Genomic DNA, 8,739 nt, shown 5'->3' on the forward strand with positions numbered 1-8,739 from the left:
AGGTGAGATCTGAGGATATTTGGTGAATTTATTACATTGGGACGAGGGAAGAGTTGTTGGAGTGGACTCAAAAAGGAATTTTGCAAAAAAAGATGGCCGTGGGAACAGTGGCAGACATTTAAGATAATAGTTCACGAATCACAGCAAGGATATATCTTAGTGAGAAGAAAGGATTTTAGGAAGGGAAAAAAGTAAGAAGTTCAGGATATTATCAAATTGAAAGAAAATAAAACATAGCAAAGTTTAAAGGGAAACCAGAGAATTAGGAAAGTTTTGAAAATCAACAAAAGCTGACCAGAAATAAATAAAGCGTGAGAAAATAAATGATGAGTCCAATCTAACAAGTAATATAAAAACAGACAGTAAGAACATCTTTTAATGGGCTGGGGAAATTACAACGGTCAACAAGGAAAAGGCAGAAGAGGTAAAGTGGTTCTTTGCATCAGTCTACATGCCTGAGGATGCAAATAGCACTTAAAATAAAACTAAATAATGAACGGGCTAAAGGGAGAAGTAAGTAACCACAATAACAATCACCACAGAAAAATTACTGGGGAATTAATGGGGTAAAGGACAATAAGTTGCCTGAAACTGATGGGGGTACATCTTGGATACTAAAGGAAATAGCTACAAGATAATGGACACACTGATTGTGATAGTCCAAGAATCTGTGAAAAAATCGAAAATGATCGACAAACTATTATTTTAAAAGGGAGGGGAGCCAAAAGCAGGTTACAATAGGTCAGTTACTTTAACATTTATTACTGGGAAAATGTTAATCCATTATTAAAGGAAGTAATTGCACAGCATTTAGAACTACATAATATTACTAAACAGAGTCAGCATGACTCCATGAAAGGAAAAAACATGCCCGACCAATTTATGTAGCATACTTCGGCTTCCAGAAGGATTTCAATAAGTAACTGCATGTAAGGCTACTTCATAAGATAAGAGCACATGATGTTGAAGGTTGTATATTAGTATTCACAGAGGATTGACTAACTAATAGAAGACACAGAGTTAGGATAATGGGGATACGTTCAGGATAGCAATATGTCACTAGTGGAACGCAACACGTAGTCGAATATATTTATGACTTGGATGACAGAAGTGAATATTCTATCACAAGTGTGTGGATGAAACAAAAATAAGGTCAGAAGTCAGACGACACCAGGTTATAGTCCAACAGGTTTATTTGAAATCACAAGTTTTCGGAGTGCTGCCCCTTCAACTAACGAAGGGGCAATGCTCAGAAAGCACGTGACTTCAAATAAACCTGTTGGACTATTACCTGGTGTCACCTGACTTCTGACCTTGTCCACTCCAGTCCAACACCGGCATGTCCATATCACAAAAATGAGTGGAAAGGCAAGTAGTGAGAAAGACATAGAGGGTCTATAGAGGGAATGAGAGGGGTTGTGAGTCAGAAAAAAAAACAAACTTGGCAGATGTAACATAAAGTGGGAAAATGTGAGATTGTGCACTTTGGCAGGAAAAGTAGAGGACCTGGATAAATTGGGAAAGACTGCAGAAAGCTGTAGCACGGGGATTTGGGGATCCTTATGTGTGAATCACAAAAAGCTAGCATCCAAGTTCAGCAGGTAATAAGGGAGGCAAATGGAATGTTGGCCTCTATTTCAAAGAGAATGGGTATAACAAATAGGTATGTTTTGCTAAAACTATATAAGGCACTGGCCAGAACACATGTGGAATAACTGCACTCACAAATGTTTTGATGCAATGAATATAAGAACATACAGAAATATATTCTTAAAAACTGTTCTATGAGGTGACTGCCAATCTATCTCTATTGTCCAATTGCCAACCAATTTATAAAAATGTAACATTCCCAAAAGCAATCTTCTATAAACCACTGTTCACAATCAATACTCTGTGATGAAAGCTTTGTGCTTTGTATATTTTGAGATATATAGAAATATGTATATCATTCCTTGTAAGAGTTTGGACTTTAAACTGGTGGTGTGTTGGTCTATTTTTGTGAAGGGTTTAAAAATTAATTGGTTCTGTATTTCTGTAACTATGCCTTTGAGTGATTTTGGCCAGAGAGAGAGAGCAGGTAACTGCAAAGAACACATCAATGTTAAGAAAGTTTGTTTATATTCTGGGAATTTACAAAAGGAGAGAAGCATATCTTAAGCTACTGGTTGCAGTAAAACCCGGAAAGAACAAGTTTTCTTAATTTAATTCAGAAGTTTTTGGGTTCAATTCTAAGGAAACCTGACAGGTCAGAAGAAAGTGTAATCTTTTCTTGAAAAAATAGATTTTTTAATAAGGACAATTAAGGTAATAAGTATCTCAGTGGAAGTTTAATTTGTGAAACTTCCAGACCAATGCTGTTTGTTAGAACTCCATATCTCGTTAGAAGACTGAGAAAGTCTAAGCTCTCAGTTGCATGAGGATTCACGTGAAAATACTTCATAGTTCACAGCCCACTGAAGTTGAAAAGTAGCAGTTTAGTCAAAACTACAAATTGATTAGAGAAGGAAAATTTCTCTGGATTTTGATGACCCATGAAATGATTGCATTGGCACGTAAATGGGATTTTGTTTTGCCATTTATATTGAAATCATTCTAATAATATTATATGTAGATGGCTTGGTTTGGTTTAGTTTATTCTTCTGTCCTTTGTGCAATAAACTTTTGTTTTATTATTAAAATCAAATCTGTGGCCTTTCCTGCTAAAAAATTCAGTGAAAGACCACCTCATTAAAAAAATATGAAATATGATCTATCAAGCCTGGTTTCATTGTAGAATTTAACTTATCCAGTAGTAACATTGACTGGGATCATAACAACACAAAAGATTGAAGTGAATCATCACATTTTTGTTGTCTGGGTGTCTAATGTCATACAGAAATGATAAATTCTGTGCCTTACAATTGTGACCTCCACAACCACCTGATGAAGGAGCGACTCTCCGAAAGCTAGTGCTTCCAATTAAACCTGTTGGTCTATAACCTGGTGTTGTGTAATTTTTGATTTTGTACACCCCAGCCCAATACCGGCATCTCCAAATTATTATTTGAGGCTGTTATGTTAAAATTTCTTTAAAAAACAGACATGTGTTTTGTAAAGCAGATAATTTGACATCGTAGCCATAAAAAATAAAAATTTAAAGAGCAATGGTTAAATAGAACATGCATTTTGGCAATATTTTATTTCAGTAGACTGGTAACTATGTTACATGGGGTTTCCCAGTTTAGAGGAAAAAAAACATTCAATCTACCTGGTCCACAGAGCCATTGGAGATACAGATGAGCCTCCTCTCACTGATGTATGTCCAAACTTGTTGAATATTTGCTATTTTAAATCTCTTTCCAGAGAACAAGAACGGGCAGCATGGGAACTCAATGGTTAGCACTGCTGCCTCACAGTGCTTAGGGGCTTAACCCACCGCCATCCTTAAACGATTGAGTATGTGCGAGTTTGTACATTCTCCCCGTGTCTGCATGGAGGTCCTCCAGTTTCTTCCCACAGTTCAAAGATGTGCACATTAGATTGATTGGCCATGCTAAATTTCCCATAGTGTTCATGGATGTGCAGGTTAGGCAGATTGGGCTTGGGAAAAGCAAGGGTAAGGTGGAGGGGTGTAGAGAAGTTTCACCTGAACTCATTATAATTATTGGTGACTATCTTCTTTGATGTCTAGTAGTCTTAATTAGGACATATCTTCCTTATTAAACCTTACATGACGTTAGTAAATTTGATCAGATCAAACTCGCTTTTCTAAAGAAAAGAACCAAGCCTGTTTACGCACCACCATGGGGGAAAACCCCTCTGCTCTGTGTAGAATAAGTTGACAGTCACAGTCCCAGTGGAAATCAGCCTTTGAAGGAAAGGTGGATAGGGATTTATTGCAATTTCAAAGACATTCACAATTCCCCCTGTAAGCCTGGGATCGTTTTCTTACGCGTTAGCTTCACAAGAAAATTTTCCATGGATAGTTGGTACCTTTTTCCCCAACTAGACACGTCAATTACCAAGGGACATGGTTCAAGGTAAAAGGACGTGAATTTAAAGGAGATGTGAGAAGCACGTTTATACACAGAGGGTGGCAAGTGCCTGGAATGTACTGTTGGAGGAAGGGGTGGAGGCAGATACAATAACAAAACCTCAGAGACACCTTGACAGAAGTGAATGAACAGGGAATAGAGGGATGTGGACTGCGTAGAGGCAAGGGGTTTTTAGTTTCGAAAGGCATGCATCTTTGCAGTCTTGGCGGGCCGAAGGGTCTGTGCTGTTCTGTTCTTTGTTCTTTCTACGGAGGGGTTGAAGGACCACCAATAGTTTGCAGACTTGTGATAAATTGCTTCAATTAGGATACTGCGTGCATTAAAAGGAAGGAGAGCTGAGGAAGGTTTTGAGTTTTGGACACACTGTGGCTTGTAATGAGGTGAATCAGCTCATCTAGTCCATTCCTCGCAGAACACTCCAATCTGTTTCATTCCCCTGTTCCTTGGGAGACAGTGGAGGAGGGGTGATGTCTCTTGGCAAAAGGACTAAAGTAATGTCTTTGGAGACATTCCACCTTTGCACTGAACAAGTAGTTCAGGACTTGAAAGTAAGTCCATGATCACGAAGCCACCACCAGCTTTTTGTACGAACTCACCATCTTCAGGGTAGGAAAGCTGCCAACTTTAGGTGGTGCAGGAGGGAGGGTTTCAGGTACAAGGATAATTGGGGCAAGTGGGACCTCTACAGACAGGACGGTCTTCACTTGGACCAGAGGGATACTAATATCCTGGGTGGGAAATTTGCTGGTGCTATTTGGGTAGGTTTAAACTAGCTCAGCAGCGGGGTGGGAACCTGTGCTGTAGTTCCAGTGCACAGGGGGATGAGAGTCGGGAGGAAAGGGGCAGGATTTCATGGTCACAGGAGTGTGCTGGCAGACAGCAAGCTGATTTGAAGGCTGTCTACTTCAACGCCAGGAGTATCCAGAACAAGGTAGGTAAGCTTGTAGTACGATAGGTACTTGGGACTTCAATGTTGTGGCCATTGCTGAGACACAGACAGAGCAGGGTCAGGAATGGATGTTGCAGGTTCCAGGGTTTAGATCTTCCATTAAGATCAGGGGAGGTGGTAAAAGAGGGGGAGGTGTGGCTTTGTTAGTCAAGGACAGTATAATGGTGGCTGAAAGAAAGTTTGCCTGAGGTGGTATGGACTGAGGTTAGAAACAGGAGAGGAGAGGTCACACTGCTGGAAGTTTTTTACAGGCCTCCGCAAAGTTCCAGGGAGATGGAGGAGAGGATTGGCAAAACGATTCTGGGTAGGAGTGAAAGGAACAGGGTGGTCATTATGGGGGACTTTAACTTCCCCAACATTGACTGGAAATGCTATAACTCTAGTACATTGGATGGTTCAGTTTTTGTCCAATGTGTGCAGGAGGGTTTCCTGACACAGTATGTCAAAGGGCCAACAAGAGGGGAGGCCACACTGGATCTGGTGCTTGGTAATGACCAAGATTGTATTTGATTTAGTGATAAGTGAGCACTTTGGAGAGAGTGATCATAATTCAGTTACATTTAGTTTAGCAATGGAAAGGGATAAAGGTACATGCCACAGGGCAAAAGTTATCGATGTGGGAAGGGCAATTATAATGCAATTGGGTAAGACTTAGGAGGCATAGAATGGGGTAGCAAAATGCAGGGGATGGGAACAATTGAAATGTGGAGCCGGTTTAAGGAATAAAGATATTGTGTGTCTTTGATAGGTATGTCCCTGTCAGGCAGGGAGGAAGTGATAAGGTAATGGAACCATTGTTTACTAAAGATATTGTATCACAGCGGTAACTTTGTTCAGTCATGATCCTTCTCTAACCTTTCATGGATGACTCAACTCTTCCACTATCAACATCTTTCAATAGTACTGTCTTCAGGGCACATCACCTAGCAAATACATTTGATTTTTTATCGGTTTCACATACGTTGAAATGCATCTAAGTAACAAACATTGTAAGATAGGAACAGGATTAGGCCATTTGGCAGAAGAAGGAGAATTTTGTGATGTTGAGGCGAGTTGGTTCAGATGAGGTGATGGAGAGTTACAGATTAGTTAGGAAGGATTTAAAGAGAGAGTTAAGAAGAGCAAGGAGGAGACATGAGCAGTCTTTAGCAGGTAGAATAAAGGAGAACTCAAAAGCTTTCCAAAAGCATGTGAGGAATAAAAGGATGTTGGGAACAGCTTTGCTGTGTATACCTCCATCAATACAACAGAGAGAGGGTCACTGGGCGTGCACACACACACACACACACACACATACACTCACACACACACACACTCACACACACACACACTCACACACACACACACTCACACACACATACACTCACACACACATACACTCACACACACACACTCACACACACGCACAAGCTTTAGATGGAAAAATAAAAGTGACTGGAAGCTTGAGTCAAAAGGATGAATAATTCTCAAGTTGCAGCGTTTTTCTTGTATCCCATCCAGGAGTGTGAGAGGTGTTGGAAGGACTTTGCCAAGTATTCAGGTTTTGGATGGATGCATCTTTCTCAGAATGTTAACAGTCACCGAGTTGGAAAATAAGTCGTTGGTATGAAATCAGGAACCAAGCTTTCTCTTTTGTAGCAGCTTCACAAATGCAGGAGGTGTGCTGGCTGCATTTTGACATCATTGGAAACCGACTGAGATTAGGGACATCAAGGCAGGGGTTATAGGGTGACTCAAGAATTGCAGAAGGTGATTGTGAGAAACAGAAAATGAAAACAATAGATTGCTGGGCACTAATTATATCATGGAGCACTGGGGACAACACAGGAAAGTGACTTTGAAGATGATCAGCAATGATGTAATTTGAATGGTGTGGCAGACTTGATGGGCCAAATGGCCTAATCCTGTTCCTATCTTACAATGTTTGTTACTTAGTTGCATTTCAACGTATGTGAAACCGATAAAAATCAAATGTATTTGCTAGGTGATGTGCCCTGAAGGCAGTACTATTGAAAGATGTTGATAGTGGAAGAGTTGAGTCATCCATGAAAGGTTAGAGAAGGATCATGACTGAACAAAGTTACTGCTGTGAAGAGGGAACCAAATCAAGGAGTTGGAGGGGAAGCCTTGAGAAAATGATGATCCATTGGCGGCCAGGGCTGGAGGAAGTGGTGATGGTTGGGGGTGGGGGTGGGGGTGCGGTTTGGCAGGGGAAGAGATAGAAAAGTTAACAATTGCAACACACGTTATTATTTTGAGAGTCAAAAGTGTTGCTTTGTGGAAAACTCTACACTGTTAAGCATTTTACAAAATAACCTCTTTGGATTTGGCTGTTGTTGGTGAGACTAGTAGATAATGCTGGGTTTTAACCTTTGTAGCAAGAGTCTGACCACTGTGTTGCGAGATGGTGAGGTCCAGGAACCTGACTGAGCAGAGATGAAAAAAACAGACAACATGCAAGGAGTTAGTTCAGGAGTGCAGTGCTTCACCATCGCCCTGTCCAGAGTATGACTCAGACAAATGATAATGGAGATTATCAGGGCAACATAATCTCGATCAATTTGTTGTGCAGAAACTTAGACACATTTGAGAGCATGCAGAAGCATGGTTCCAGGCATGAGAAACCTCAGTAATGATGATAGATTGAAGAATTTGGGACTGTTCTCCTTGGAGAGAAGAAGACTGAGAGCAGATTTGATAGAGTATCCTTACACAGGGATGAGGAAGGACACCACTTTGACTGGGACAACACACCCATCCTAGGACAAGCCAAACAGAGACATGCACAAGAATTCCTAGAAGCATAGCATTCCAACCGAACTCTTATCAACAAACACATTGACTTGGATCCCATTTACTACCTCTGAGAAAAAGAACAGGAAATGACATCACCATAGAAAATGACATCGTTTCAGGAAATGACACCACCAACCCAAGGAAACCCAAACATACAAATAGGAAGTGGGCTACACCACCAGTGCTTCATCAGGAGGCTCACTGAAGATGTTACCTAGCATGGTGATGAAACGTCTGAAAAATGAACCTTTCAGCTCAGTGAGCAAGCCTACATCCGGAACCTCAACCTGAGCTACAAATATTCTCAAAACACACTATTGGATAGAGTTTCTAAAATCATGAGTGGACTGGATGGAGCAGATAGGGAGAAGATGTTCCCATTTATAAAAGGAACAAGAATGAGAGGGCATAGATTTAAAGTGACGCTCAGACAAAGTAAAGGTGACATGAGTAAAAAACCTTTTCACACAGGGAGTATTTACGGTATACAATGCAGTGCCTGGAAATGTGTTGGAGGCTGGTAAATGTAATTATACTCATGAATTAAGCCTTACTTTTACCAAAGAGTGCATCTTCTGTAGTGGTGTATTACAATGATTGCAGTATTACATTGATCACTAATTACTTGTGCTCCACGACAAAACAAAGACAAAAGGAAATTGATGGCAGCGAACTATCTCAAACAGCCCTTACCCAGTAAAGCATACTGGTAAGTTAGCAAATACACAGTTGAGAGGCATGTAATAGGACTTGGAATCTAGAAGCTGGGGATGACCTGCGAAGAAAAAGACTTCAATAAATGTCATAAACTGAAAAAGCAAAGTTTATGAAATTAGTCTGTTGCTATTGTTATAATATATCATATATCATTAACATGACTTAGCTTTTATGATTCTGGTCATTAATCTAAATGTTGCTGTCTCCGTAGATATAGTGTGGTCTGCTGAGAGTGTTAACAGC

The sequence above is a fragment of the Chiloscyllium punctatum genome, chromosome 12 (genome assembly GCF_047496795.1).
Source record: "Chiloscyllium punctatum isolate Juve2018m chromosome 12, sChiPun1.3, whole genome shotgun sequence".
Taxonomy (NCBI): Eukaryota; Metazoa; Chordata; class Chondrichthyes; order Orectolobiformes; family Hemiscylliidae; genus Chiloscyllium; species Chiloscyllium punctatum.